The 15,163-nt window shown below is 39.3% G+C and overlaps 1 protein-coding gene and 1 long non-coding RNA gene across 3 annotated transcripts in view; both read right to left on the bottom strand.

The window, feature by feature from the left end:
* LOC138045496 (serine/threonine-protein phosphatase 6 regulatory ankyrin repeat subunit B-like) overlaps window positions 1-7,026 on the bottom strand; it is a 102,192-nt gene extending 95,166 nt beyond the window's left edge. Inside the window, exon 1 of the mRNA XM_068892023.1 lies at window positions 6,891-7,026. The gene's annotated coding sequence lies outside the window, so the exon portion shown is untranslated. The remainder of the gene's footprint in view (window positions 1-6,890) is intronic.
* Window positions 7,027-7,164: 138 nt separating this feature from the next.
* LOC138045497 (uncharacterized) overlaps window positions 7,165-15,163 on the bottom strand; it is a 31,880-nt gene continuing 23,881 nt past the window's right edge. For both annotated transcript variants that reach the window (XR_011131592.1, XR_011131593.1), the window contains exons 3-4: window positions 9,211-9,311; window positions 7,165-7,286 (exon numbers count right to left, since the gene is read on the bottom strand). This is a non-coding gene — a long non-coding RNA (uncharacterized lncRNA). The remainder of the gene's footprint in view (window positions 7,287-9,210; window positions 9,312-15,163) is intronic.

Raw genomic sequence — 15,163 nt, 5'->3', positions numbered from 1 at the left:
ACATTAAGTGCTTATTAATCAAGTCAATAGTTGGCCTTTGATGAGAGGGGAAAACTGAAGCTAGGGGATCAAACCGCCTCGGAGCAATGAGAGTAGAGAACCAACGAACTCAACCAACGTATGACAATAAATCCGAAATAGAGCCCAGGCCACATGCCTTCTTGAACCGAGAAACTTCTAGTTCCCATAAACAGCCGTTTCAAATTTTCAGTTCCGCGAAATCCGTACAGAATTTTGCTCATGTAGCCACAAGATTGAAGAAACAGCAGAAGAGTTGGGGCTTTGGTAGCCTGAGCTGCTGGCGATATTTTCCATCTCCATTCTCCGTGCGGCTTCCAATCGTTAAAGCGGTACCAGGATCAAAAAATCGCTTCCTTTTTTTTGTTTAGATTTTAAAAGTGTGTTTGCCCAACACCTCCCTGTTAAAAAAAAACTTTGAGCTTTGATTTTTATCCAAAGGCTGTTTACTTTGAGTGCACTGTCCGCCATTACGCGCTCCGTTCAAGTGTAGTTTACAAGTTTACATGTGCGAGCTGTAATGCCGGTTACGTCGGTGAAACGGTCCGGCATTTTTCCAGGCGTGTGAAGGAGCATTTAACCAGTGATAGGGCCTCTCACATTTTCAAACATCTGCAGAATTCTGAACATTGTCACGCCTCGCGTTCAGCAGACTGTTTTCGTGTTTTAGATCACGCATCCGCCAGTTTTCAGCTCAAGATAAAAGAGTCTATTCATATTCAGAGAGAACAACCCTCTTTGAATCAAAAATTACACCATGTCAACCGTCCTTAAAGTATCCTTTTGATTCCCACGTTTTCACGCTATACTTTATTCCATTGCTACTATTTTTCACATTAGCATTTTCTATTTATTATAAATTCAGCTTCCATCGCTTAGAAATAGTATTATTTGAACCTCAAAGACGAACCGAAACAAGGGCGATATCAAACTTCGCCAAACTGACGACAAGCGTGAATAGGCAAGTTGACTGCAACCACAGAGAACTTTCAATCATCAAAATCAGCATCTTGCTGACAACAGCTGTTTATGCAGTTCGACAAACGTATGCCTTTTCTTAAAGAAAGCTCTTCTCCTCTTCAATACAACTTAAAACTATCAGTGTTCTAAAAATATCGAAGCTTTAAAAGAAACACATTTTAGAGATGGAAACACGGATCCGTTTATTTTAATAAATTAAGGTTGAAATTGCACAAAAAAGGGGATTTCCAAATACTATTTATAACAATTTCAATATACTTTCCAAATGTTTTTGTGCCATATTCAAGATGATAGCGTGAAAGACTCGAAAGTTTTGTTGACTTTCGCTATGCCGAAGAGTCCGCCGGTCAAAATCCAATAAATTTACTACTAATAATTTTTTTTTTGGGAAAAGACACCACGTCCCATACTAACTTTTCTACACAGAAGCTTTATTCGACAGCTCGTAGTTAACGGTGTGCTTCGAGCCTCATCCTTGGAATCTGAGTTTTTAAACAATCTTGTGTTGCGTAATCACATGTAGTCACCAAAATTTTAATATATCTCCTAAACTCCGTTGAGAATCTTTCAATGATCCGGCTTATGAAAATCATTTTCTGGCACATTTTGGGAAATCCCGTCAGCGAAAAACTTACCTTAGATTTGGAAGACCTTCTCGGGATCATCCCCAAAACGGATGCGGACATCAACTTTCAACATAACCACAATAATTAACGCGGCAGACTTGGAAAACAAATTCTGAACTCTATCTCAAACTTCTAAATCGTTGAATTATTAACAGCTTGACGACCTAACCCGTTTTACTTTTGTTTACTCGTTTAGTTAATAAAAATAATGTCCGACACCGACGCAACAAGCGCTGCTGCATGTTGCACCTGTCACAAAATGTTCTGCTAAAGTGAAAAATAAAAGGATATTGTTAATGGAGGGGACGGCTTGTTGTTTTGAACAATGGTAATAATGAACTCTCCTTAAGTGGCAATCGATTTTAGTTACGCTTGGAAAATTCATTGGGGCACCCCAGAAATTGAATAAAATTAATTAACTCTAAATGTATCGAAAGTTAGTTTTTTGTGGAAGGACAAGAAGGGAGATCAAAGAAAAACTCTCTTAAAACACTTTACATCAAACAAACTAACAGCCGACTGTGTCATTATTTCTTGCTCACAGTCAAATGTTGAAAAGTTTCTTAAGAAATGTTCAGAAATTACTCAAATAAGTTAAAAAAATAAAAATAATAAAAAAACATTTGAATAAGTGTTGTTCATTTCCACAAGTCTGATTGGTTGTTGGCTAAAACCAATAACAGTGACAGCCCAACTAGTTCCGTAAAATTAACAAATTGATGTCAGTTTTTCATGCGTCTGTCCTGTTATTGATCATGAATTTCGTCACAACATTGTAGCTGTGGATCCACAAGGCGATAGCCTGACATCAATTTGTTTTTTACACTAACAAAAAGGCAAATTAAGTCAAAACACGAGACAAAAATGCGAGAAACTTCAATATTTCATTCAATCTGACGCGAGCAATATCACGTCAGTTTCGCATAAATTACAAATTTATGTGTCCGCTTATTGCCAATAAAAATTAGCCAATGAGCGCGCGAGAATTCTGCAGTCATCGTAAAAACCGAACTTGGAGCACCTATTCTGAACTGATACGGCTATCTCTTGGGAACCTGTTATTCAGTTTCGCACAGACCACGGACAAAAAGATCAAAGATTGATGAAATATAATTTTTGTCTCCTCAAGTAGTTTCGTACTAATTTGTTAACTGAGAATTTTTTCAAACTACTTTAGTTCAGCGTTTTTTTTTTTTTTGCTATTAATTGCTATTGTCTCTCGCAACAAAGAACGCAACATAGATGGAGTCTACACAAGAATGCTGAGGACGGTTCTCAACGTTTCCTGGGAAGACCGCACCAAAAACGTCGACCTTTACGGCACACTTCCCCGGGTTACCGACAAAATCAGAGCCAGAAGAATGGGCCTCGCTGGTCACTGTGTCCGCCACCCTGAGCTGGTTGCATCAAATCTCATCCTCTGGGAACCAAAGCACGGCACTCGCAGCAGGGGAAGACCAGCAACCACTTACATAGACACCCTCAGAAGAGATAGTGGACTCAGTAACACTGGCGAGATTCGCGCCCTTATGAACAACAGGGACCAGTGGAGAGCAGCCATCCATGATTCCTGAGTTGGTGTTGGCTAATACCCTCATGTGTTGTAGTAGTAGCAGTAGCAGTAGCAGTAGCGGTAGCGGTAGCCTCTCGCTAATTTAATGTGTTCCAGATGTTTTCTCTGATTGCGGTGTCCGACTTGCACAGACAATATACAAGATTTGCTGGTAACTTCAATATGATCAACACTGATCATCAACTTCTCACCCGTAAAATCTAGTCTCGATATCCCCCGGGGGGTGGCTTGTTGGGTGGTCGACTTCTTGTCGCATTGGTATGAGCGCGTGAAGCTCTCTGCGTACTGTCTCTCTGGGTGGGGCCACGTACCTGCCGGTATACCTCAGGGGACAAAATTGGGGCCGTGGCTCTTCCTGCTCATGTTAAACGATTTAAGTGTTTCCCAGGTTCAAACTTGGAAGTACGTCGGTGATACGACGGTTGCAGAGATCGTGCCGTGCGATGCACCCGGTGACGCCCAAGCTGCTGTCAAAGTCGTAGAGGATTGGTCCAAAGCACTGACGATGCAGCTGGACGCTGAGAAATTCATGGTTATCGACTTCAAAAGACACAACACGATTTCATTCCTCTCATGGTTGATGGCAAGAAAATTAGAGACTATAGACCAGGCTAAGATCCTAGGCGTGACAATTTCTTGTAATCTTAAGAATAACCACGTAAACAAATCCATCAACAAAGCAAATAAACGCCTATACGTTTTCGTCCTCCTAAGGAGAGCCGCGTTCCGGCGGAAGATATAGTTAAGTCTATTGCATAACAATACGACCTGTTCTGGAATACAGCGCGCAGACATTCCATCATGCGTTTCCCGCGTATCTTAGTGACGATATCGAAAGGGTCCAAAAGAACGCGTTATGCATTATCTCCCCAGAACTGTAATATCTTGACTCCTTAAATAGGCATGGTTTAGCCTCGCTTTACGATAGACGCGTTAAGTTATGCGATAATTAGTTTTTGACCATCTCCAATCCCTGTCATAGGCTTTCCAGTTTGCTGCCTGAAAGGCACCATGCGGCTTACAACACGAGACGCCAGCGCGTTTTTAATATGCAACGGTTGCGCACAGACCGTTTCAAGCACTCGTTTATTTCGGCTATGTGCGCGCGCGCAAATCTATGGCTTTAGCTAAGATAATATTTTTATTTTTAGCTTGTTTTGTTATGTTGTTATATTGATATATATATATATATATTTCCTCTCCTTTCTTAAACTGTTTTTTGTTTTTTCAATATTTGTACAACTTTTCTGGTAAATCATTCAGCTTTTTAATATATACCCACATAAATTTATTTGATTGTAAATAGTACGCAATTCATCCTCCTGGCTGCGATGTATTTTTATAAATAATCTATCTATCTATCTATCTATCTATCTATCTATCTATCTATCTATCTATCTATCTATCTATCTATCATTATTTTAAAACCAATAGTATTTCAAATGTTGTCAAGGGCCTCGTTAATTTTCTTCTCCCAACTAATGAATGGAGAGATTCACTTATCAAGACGGAGTTTAACCAACGTCAACAAAAATGCCACTCCGAAATCAACTTAACCGCCATCCTCAGTATGTCTCGATCATTCTGCTTTGTTCACCTTATACAATACGGGCGAACTATCCTGCAACTGGATGGGTACGAACGGTTTTAAGGCAAAACTAGAAAATGAATGGTTCATTGATGTACAATCGCGTGATTTTTGTTTTGTTTTGTTTTGTTTCTTTTTTTGGTGATTTTTTTTGTTTGTTGGATTAAAGCAAAGAAATGCACTGAAATGCGTGCCGCCCGTGCAGCACGATTATTTTCCCTTTTTTAACCAATCATATTCTTGCTTTGTAGCGTTGCTGTTGCCGTAACCGTCGTCGTGAAGATCAAGAAAATATTGATGGGATGCTCTTCCTCTGAGTTTCAATAGCCTCGTTGGAACTAGCCTGTTTATTTAGCACAGAGGTTTTTCCGACTATGCGATTCATCGTATTTGTGTGGTATTCTCTTAAATTTCTGAATCAAAGATTTGGCGAAGTGTATCATCCAAATGTAACAATTTGCCCAGCAGTACGTTTACTTTTACATTTCCCACGAGACAAATGACAATGATGTCATGGAGAAATTGCGGATGACGAAAAACTGAACGAGCAAATGACAAACCTATCCTTGGCTTGCACCTGACATCATTGGCAGCCATGTCGGTGTACTGAACAATAGCGAGACAGTCTTTTTGGCAATTTGGCTCTATGATTATGCAATACGCGAGCGACATTTTTCTTTTGTTTGTTACACCAGCATGGTCGTCTAATCGCGTGAGAGCTAACCAAGAATTGTTTCCCAACAAACATGACGGAGATGACGTAACGTGAAAACCATCATCTATCTCATTAGCTTCTTTTGTTCTTCCACCAGAAGTCGTACATTTCTCTATTGTTATTGGTGTCCCTAGAGGTTGGTTGAAAACGTCCTATTACTGACGCGGAAAACCGTTCTCCTGACGTGGGAATTACTTTCCGGTCAGCAAAAAGGCTGAAGACAATCTTATCCCTGTCGTTCCGCCCCACAGACCACATAACTGTTTATGGAACACAAAACACGCTACATGTACAATGTCTTCTTTGCTTTTATTGAGCTCGTTATGTTGACTCGCACTCTTGTCAATGAAAACTCAAACTGCAAAAGGTATAAGGAAGATATCGCTGACGTCACCTATTGTCATTAATGTACCAACCAGAGCCTCATTGCCTGTCGAAACAAAAGGTCTTTTGTTCCAGTGGTTGGCAAATTTGAATAAGAAAAGCAGCGTTTCTAAACAGATATTTTCTCTATTTCTGAATTTTTGAACGATTAAAAGAATATTCACTTTTAATCAGGATCAATTTTCCGATGTTCTTTACCTGTTGCGCACTAAAGTTGATTGTCCCTTAGAGATTGTGAACGTTATTCTCTAGTCAATATTTCACTTCTGCTCGAACATACTGCATTTTTCAACAAAATTGTTGTTTTCTAAGAGAAGGCAAATTAAATAAAATTGTAAAACGCAACGCAGAGCGTGCAAATCTATTGTTTTCGATTATTAATAATGCAGAGTTGTTGTCGTTTTTTAAATTAAGCTCCCTAATTTCTTCCTCAGTCCCCCAAAATTCTAACGTCGAAGTATCGTATTTTCCTCGAACGATGGTGAAGATAACTTACGCATATCTTTCAAACAACTAATAGTTGAGAAAGAAAATTATAATATCATGTAAATAATTGATAAATTAATTTTGTTAAGGTAGTTTTCACGTGACGTCATCGCCGCCATGTTGGTGGACGAAAACGAAAGATCTCTCTCATTGGCTTTTTTTGTTCGTTCACGAGCAATAGAGTGTTTTCACGTGACGTCACGGCGGCCATGTTGGTGTTCCTAAACAATGGAACAGCGCCCATGTTGGTGTACCCAACTAATCCTCCGGGAATTGAGCTCTATTATCGTTCAAACGTGGAAACACAAGGTTGCTGAACACGTGAGTGAAAACACTATTGTACCTTGCAGAATTGTTTTCTGTCTCTCTCTAGAGATTGGTTGCAAACCATCTATCACAATAAAGCGTTCACAGTGCAATCAAAATAACAACCATGAACAACAATGACTACTTCTAGTGCGAAGCTGTTTACAAGAAAGGCGAAACAAGATAGAAGAGCACACATAGGGAAAACTTTACCTTTTGTCTCGATAATCTGCCAAATCTGCCTTCTATGTGTCGAAGACAAACCGCATAGCGACTCTTCAAGATAGCGGGTCCACTCTTGCCCGTTTGAGGCTACCGTTACAGCCTCTACAAAAGAGAGGACGTTCTGTTGCGCCTCTGGAACTAAATGGTGTCCAGTTTCTGCGCATGCGTTGCCTGCAGGCCATTTTTTCCAAGTAGCTCCCAGAGTATCAGTTGCTGTGTAATGCATGGCGCCACTCGAACTACATCAACCTCCAAGGGGTTGGAACAACATGCCCCAGCTATGCCAGCCTCTTCTTGGCAGATGAACACATGAGAAGAGGAGGTTGCGCAGCTCTCTAAGGCACTTCCCCTTTGGTATCTTGGTCTGTTCACCCTGGCACCCGTCTGAAACATGTTGAGGGTAGAATCAGCGACATATCAGTTGTCAAAAAAGTGACAAATAATTAGGTGGCCGAAGTGCTCACATTCTTCGTTAAAAATTCAAATTTTCGAGGCAACAGTCCTCAAAGACTTCATAGTAATTTTACAAAAGAAAGCGATAATTGTGTGATGTAATTTCAGTATTCAGGGCTAATTTGTTGGCGCATCGATTAGAAGACGACGGGCATATGCCAACAAGAAAAAAATTGTAAAAAAAAGAGAAGTGAATGCAGAGGTTTCTCGTTTCAATAGAATGATCTTTCTCGCGTCCATATCATCTCAATTTCACAGTTTATATACGTGATATTTCATATGAATTCTCTATCACACATGTACTTTATACCTTACGTAAAACGAATTCGAACTTGACCAGCTACTAAACGACTAGATTTATAGTTCAGATGGTAGATCTGTGATGAGGGCAATCTCATGACCATGTGTTCGAGTCACGCTTAAGCCAGCATTTTTTCCAGGCTTCTTTCTCAAGTGCACAAGTTGCTCATTTTATGACCATGCTCTCTGAAACGCCAACCCCCTCAACTGTGCAGTTCAACACTATATTTCGTACATATTCTCTAACTATAGGTGCAACATAATTTAAATTCTAAATATCCCACATACCAACATTTTGATTCATTTTCGCATTCTTTAGTCTTTATCCTCTTCAGTTGAGCTATCTTGAAAAAAAAAAAAAAAAAACAGTGAAATGAACAAAAAAATTAATGGAGCTTTTCTTCCCAGACAGGAGTATGGTTAGTGTGTATACCCACGAAATCCTTGCCCAGGCAAGGCTACTAAAACAAGGAATGACCTACAATGATCTGCAATGACCTACTACAATGGCCTTCAATGATCTACAATAGACTTACAATGACCTACAATGAGCTACAATGAGCGTAGTTACTAAAACAAGGAATGGCCTACAATGACCTACAATTATCTACAATGACTCACAATGATCTACAATGACCTACAATGACCTTCAATGATCTACAATGAGCTACAATCACCTACAATGACCTACAATGACCTACAATGATCTACAATGGCCTCCAGTGATCTACAATAAGCTACAATCACCTATAATGAGCTACAACGACGTACAAGAGCTACAATGGCCTACAGTGAGATACATTATAAGCTAAAATTAAAAACATTCAACTCTGAGCTCTGAACCAATCAAAAACTTCGTTGCTGTGTAAGTTGAAAATATTTTCATTGTGCACTCTGAACTAAACAAAACACTGTGGGAAGAACAACTAATTTATAATCTTCTCTACATTTTTTCGCGCTCTAATTAAGATTTCATCATTGCCAAGCAAAGCCTTGATATTTCTACATTTTCAATTTAGCTTTAATACACGGGAAAACCGACGAAGGGTCTTTTTGCAGTTTATTTCTGCCTTCAAGGCCACGTGCGTAAATTACTGCCGTTAGTTGGGCTGTCATGCCATGGACTAAAAGCATTGCGCGATAACGCACAATGGATGTTTTCCGCTCACCAAACTCTTCACCCTGACCTTCTTTTGTCTTTCTCTTTGACTGTAAGTCATTTAAGTGGGCCATTGAAGCTCATTGTAGGTCATCGTAGATCACTGCAGGTTATTGTAGATCGCTGTAGGCCATTGTAGCTCATTGTATGTCATTGTAGAACATTATTGAGCTCTCATTGTAGGTCATCGTAGCATATTGTAGATCACTGTAGGTCATTATAGATCACTGCATGTAGGTCATTGCAGCTCATTGTATGTCACTGTAGATGAGAACGTGAAATCTCCGATGAATCCGATATTTTGGGAAAATGGCTAGCTTCTAGAGTTTCACAAAAATGTTCAAAAAAGCACTATTTCATTCGATTCGTAAGTGCGTTTCTTGAGAACAAACATACCTTATTCCTGGCCTTGTATCTTCATAACGACGACCTTTGAAAGCATAAGACTGTACTATCACTTCGCTATTTCGTCACTTGGAAACATGTTTGAGGCCAGCCTTTCAAAATAAAAGGATCGCAGTTTCAGAGATGGATTTCGAGATTTCTGAGAAACGCACGAGTGAACTCTTTGGGTAAACCCATTCTGTTATGCGGGTTAAAAGCTCGGCATAATATTATGGTAATGTACCATTTGTAGGCGTGAAACAGGCTCCAGAATAGATAACAAAGAACAAAAAACTAATTAATTCTACCGTGTCCTGGCCCTTTCACACATGTACAATTCAACGCAAACATATTTCAAATTCCTTTAACGTACATATCTGCCGCACGTGCTTTTACTCTGAAAAAGAGACGTCATTTCCCATGAAATTTGACTTCAGATCTTTGAAAATCGTGACTACATATTTGCTGAACTTCGCTAAGACGTCGTGACGATTTCTTATACGTAAACTACTAGAGTGGTGCGTTTGAAGGGAGATGGAATTCAATGAAAGCAAAAAGTACAAGAGTGGTAAATTCTGTCAGTCGACTGGGGATGGTTTAACGAAGTGTTGCAGTAAACAAGAAGAGACTACAAGTACGTCTAACCGCGACAACGAAACCACTTATTCATGCTTTTCAATGGCCTGTCAGTCTGGTGAGTGAAGCGTTCTTTAACTACATTAGATTCCTTTGCACTTTACTCTCCAGAAACCTCATATCTTTATCACTTCTTCAAAACAAAGATCATCATCTTCAGACGTTTTTACTATCTAGCTCACGGCATTGTGTGGAGTAGGTAATCAATAAATAACCGGACCAATGTTTGCCTTCAAAGAAAATACTATTAGCCAACATAGACACAGAAATCACGAACGACTTGCATTTCTAATAATGTTGAGATTCATTCAGGCTTCATCTGAAGGTCAACATTAGTATCCAAAATACGACTAAAGGACAACATACAGCGACATCTCTCCCTTCCACTTCAAGGGGTTCTTAGATCCAAAGATCAATGCTTTTTTCGGCTCCTGTGTTTAATTTCTTAGTTGAAAAAAACGCCGATCACATCACCCGTTCATACAACATATAGTACATGCAGTAAGATATCACTCTTTTTCCCCCGCGCATGCGTAAGTTTTCTATGCTCATGGTAGAGAGGCTCTCGCAATAAACTACGCGCTAAACCAGGAAGGGGGGGGGGGGGCATTTATTATCGTATGACTCTTTAACACTTTTCACCAGGCTAATATTCTCCCGGTATTGTTAAGAAAAAGTATTAAATATTTTTAATACCATCGTAGAAACGTGTAAAGCGTCCGTTTACCGGTTTTGATTGGAATCAATGCAGTTAACAACAGTTTTAAAAGTGAAAACTATTTAACGATAGCATTTAATCCTATGGTTTGGCCACGGAAAAAGAAATTCGGACTTCGGACTACGGAATTGAACTTGATATTTAGCAAGGTATTGTAACGTAAAAACAAACACTGAAATATTGTGAACTTAAAAGCAAATCGGCTAAAAAATCCTTTGAACAAAGTGTAGGCTTCCTGTAGCCCTTACTTTGAGGCCCAGTACAGAGATACGTATGGAAAAGCAGGAATCCGGAATATGCAGATAACATCTCAATGATGTTGATGGATAAAATTAAGGCAAGATCTTTGAAGTTACATGTTGAGCAACTGCTCTGTGAGAAGCCTGGAAAAAAAATTAGGGCACTCAGTATCTCTTAAGAGCAGAACAAACCAAAGATGAAAAGAAGTAATAATATTTGTAACTGCATTCGGGGCAAATGATACTTTGAACAACTTTTTTCCATAACAATTAGGGATCAAACCAAAGCATATCTTTGGCAATTAAGAGCTCTCCCAACTGTACTGCAGAATATAAGTAAGTACATGTACCTTATATAAGTGAAAATTGCCTTGATTTCTTAAAATAAATAACAGTATGGTAAGAATTTTTGCTATTTTACTGTTATATCAGACCTTACTGTCGCCAGTGTCATAGAACGTTTAATAATGTGTGATAAATTCAAATTATGATCAGCTTGGTCAAAATTGCACCTCCCACTAAAAATTGCCAATGCATTACGTGGTCATCACAAATTGAAAGAGAACAAACAGCATCTCGGCTGTTCTTAACTTTCTTTTGGCATGCACTGTGTTATGTGTAGATGTTAATGGACTGAAATAACTTTACAATTCTACCTTTGTAAGTATCAGAGAGATCTGTAGAGAACTCTTATCAAATCAAATGAAATTAAATGTTGGATCTGTTAAGGAATGGACTATAGTATTTTATAAAATAATTAGGATAGTACGCGCACTCTCACTGGTCAATAGCTGTGTTTAGATGAGAGTATGGAAACACGGCTGTGACATCACACGAATTTTGATTGGTTATGTTGTCAGACGCGCGTTATGATTGGCTGGTAGGAAATATGAGCGTGTATCAAAAAAATCTGTTTCAACCAAGAAGCAAAAAAAAAAAAAACAGCACTTTCCTTCATTTGTCGAATTATCTTTGAGGAATATTTATAAAAGCAATAGAGGACTTTTTCCCGTGTTGTCATAGCCTCATCCAAACACTCGGGGGAGTTGGGAGAATTCTCGACAGTAATGCAAACCCTCGACTGCGTCATCGTGTTTAGATGAGGTATGGAAACACGGAAAACGTCCTCTATTGCTTAAGTGTGACACCATCAGTTTGCCCCTTACATCCATATGAAATAAAATGTCCGAAAACTGCCAAAGTTAGGAAAATAATAGGTGTGTAAATTATGTTCCGTATCTTGTCCTTGAAGCTATAAAAGACACATCTGCAGCACAGAATTGGTAACTGAAGTTGAATATTAATTAAGGTCCATAGGAAAGCAACACCTCTCTTCATGCTGCCTGTTTCCTAAGACGAATCGAATAAGGAAGGAATCAACGCAGCTATACTCCTCCGATATTGTATTTGAAGGAACCATATCTCTTGAAATGTTGAAATGAATTTGATAATGCAGGCAGAAATGAAGACGTCAGCCAAACTCCTTGATTGAAAAACAACACGCTCTTTGACTTTATGGGAGTCAAACCAAAGCACATTGGTGGCAGGAAAGAGTTTCACAAACTAAACCGTTCCTGAAAATGTTTTTGAAAGATGGGTTCGGTTTTAAAAAGAACAAAATTTGAGCATTTTATCAGTTTGCTGTGATATTCCAAGCGCCTGCTATTAGCGACACAGTGTCCATGTGCACGGACTTTGATAATGATCAGCCTGGTGATAACTGCATCTGTTGTTGAAACTACCCAGCGAACACTGACAATAAAGTGCACAATCTGATCATCACAGATTCCAACCACACACTACGGGCGTTAGCAATCACAGCAAAGCTTGTCTGGGTTTATGTGTACATCATTAACAGAATCCATAATTTACGGACAAGAAATGCTGTTTGAGTCTGTCATGTTAACAGAATTAATTACTGTATTACAAAGCATGTGAAGTGCAGATTATAGATGAAAAGACGTAATGCTACTGGTAATTGCAAACCCAGGTCATGTGCCATAAAAACTAACGGGTCGTTGCACACGGGTACAGTAGTCAACTTTGTTGAATACAGGCTGAATACAGTTCAGCAGCTCTTTGTATTGTGACGGTTAGGATGTTTACAGGAACCATAACTGGGTCGCTGTCTGAGATTTCATGGCTGGTGTCAGAGGACCATCTGTGTTCAAGTTCAAGTTGGGGTTGATTGGATCTTTTTTCATTTACAACGCTCGCGTACAATTATTAAAATGCCTGATGATTAACATACCATGGGCTTGGGCTTCCGGTGCGATAGAGGTGGTGCTTTGCAGTGCAGCTTAGACAAAAGGACCCTTTTTAAACATCTCCTCCCAGGATCAAATGAACAACGTAAAACTTGTCACAAACTGAGTCAGGGAACAAGTAAGAAAAGCAGTCGTTTAAAAAAACTAGAGAATCTGCAGCTAACATCTCAGTGATGTTCACACCGATGACCTTTCAGATAGTAGTTAAAAACTATACAACTCCAATATTGACATTGACGGAGCCGTATCCCTTAAGAGCAGGACAAACCAATGTGGAAATAAACATCTTCCTGATACAAAAATAAACTTCCAATTTTTTTCAGGAAGTGAGTAAATAAAATCTGTTTGATGATTGTGGTGAAAATTAAGGAATGATCTTCAAAGTTACATGTTGAGCAACTACCAGGTAAGAATCCTGAAAAAAAAAATTCACTTCCCTAGCGGGGTTCCCGCCCATGATCTCTGAGATGCTACAGCTAACACTCCTCCGATATTGAGTTGAATGAGCCATATCTCACAAGAGCAGGACAAACCAATGTGGAAATAAAAATCGTAACACAGGGAGAAACCATGGTGTCAGCCAAACTCCTTGATTGCAAAACAACACACTCTTTAACTCTATGGGAATCAAACCCAAGCCAATTGGTAGCAGGCAAGAATTTTACAAACTGCACTGTTCCTACAAATTTTCTGAAAAGATGGGTTTGGTTTTAAAAGCAACAAACTTTGACTGTGCATCAATTGCTACTAGCGACACAGCGTAAATGAGCATGGATTTTGATAATGATCAGCCTAGTGATACATGTAACTGGACCTCTTATTACAACCACCCATCAAAAATTGCCAAAACGGTACATAATCTAACCCTAACCGAGCGGTACTACACGCTGCAGGCATCACTATCAGCCAAAACGCTTGTATAGACTACATGCAAAGCGTGTGTACATCAGTAAAGGAATCAATTTTCCCTGATAACATTAGTGAGGTTTGTGTACACCAGTAACATAATTAATTATGGACAAGAAATACTCTTTGAGTCGGTGTACCCTATAGTTTGCAATTATCAGAGAAGTCTGAAGAAATGTCTATCAAATCAAATTTAATTAACACATGGCTCTATTAAGGAGAGGAGTATTGTGTCACAGCTCCAGTCAGCGTTAAGTTATAGTTATATATGGCATAAAACAGCGTAAAAAAATTGCCAAAGTTAGGAAAAAAATTTAAGTCATGTTTCTGTGGCTTGTTATAGGAGATGCCACAGACCCCTGACTCACAACGATTGAAATTAAAGCTGGATATTAAGGTCAGCGTGAAAGCAAAACCTCTCTTCATACCACCTATTTCATAAGACAAATATCGAGTAAGGACAGGAGCCCATGAGCTCCTGGTAAGGATAGATAGCCAAATAATGCCAGTCACGTGACCACAAGCTGGGTAGAGAGTCTAGCTCGCTCCACTTGGTGCTTGTGTCACTTTCGCACTTCCCAAGGCCCACATAGCCATGATGATAAACCAATCCCAGGTCATGCTCCATACAATCTAACAGTTCATTGCACACAATTATAGTAATCAGCTTTGTTGAATACAGACTGAATACAATTCATCAGCTCTCTGTATTGTGACTGTTAGGATGTTTACAGGAACCATAACCAGGTCGCTGTCTAAGATTGCATGTATGGTGTCAGAGGATGGTCTTTGTTCAAGCTGGGATCACTCAGATTTAGCTTCAGTTATAAGGCCATCAAATCAAAATGCCTGATAACATAAAAAGGGTTTAAGATTCCCAAAAGATGGAGGTGTTGCTTTCTAGTATAGTGAAGAGAAAACGATTGTGTAATAAACATCTTCCCCATACAAAAACAGGATAAAAGGATAAAACTAGACAAAGTGATGCTCAAATCTAATTTGACAACTATGGTCAAAATTAAGAAATGATCTTCCAAGTTACAAAGTCATGTAGACCAACTGCCAGATAAGAATCCTGAAAAAAAAAAAACATCAGGCCCCAGTGGGATTCCCGCCCATGACCTCCAAGATGCTACAGCTAACACTCCTCCCATATTGAGATTGAAGGAGCCGTATCTCGGAAGAGATGGACAAACCAA

Source organism: Montipora capricornis, chromosome 4, assembly GCF_036669925.1.
Source record: "Montipora capricornis isolate CH-2021 chromosome 4, ASM3666992v2, whole genome shotgun sequence".
Lineage (NCBI taxonomy): Eukaryota > Metazoa > Cnidaria > Anthozoa > Scleractinia > Acroporidae > Montipora > Montipora capricornis.
Note: the sequence above shows the minus strand (reverse complement) of the source record. Positions and strands in the feature narration are given on the sequence as shown.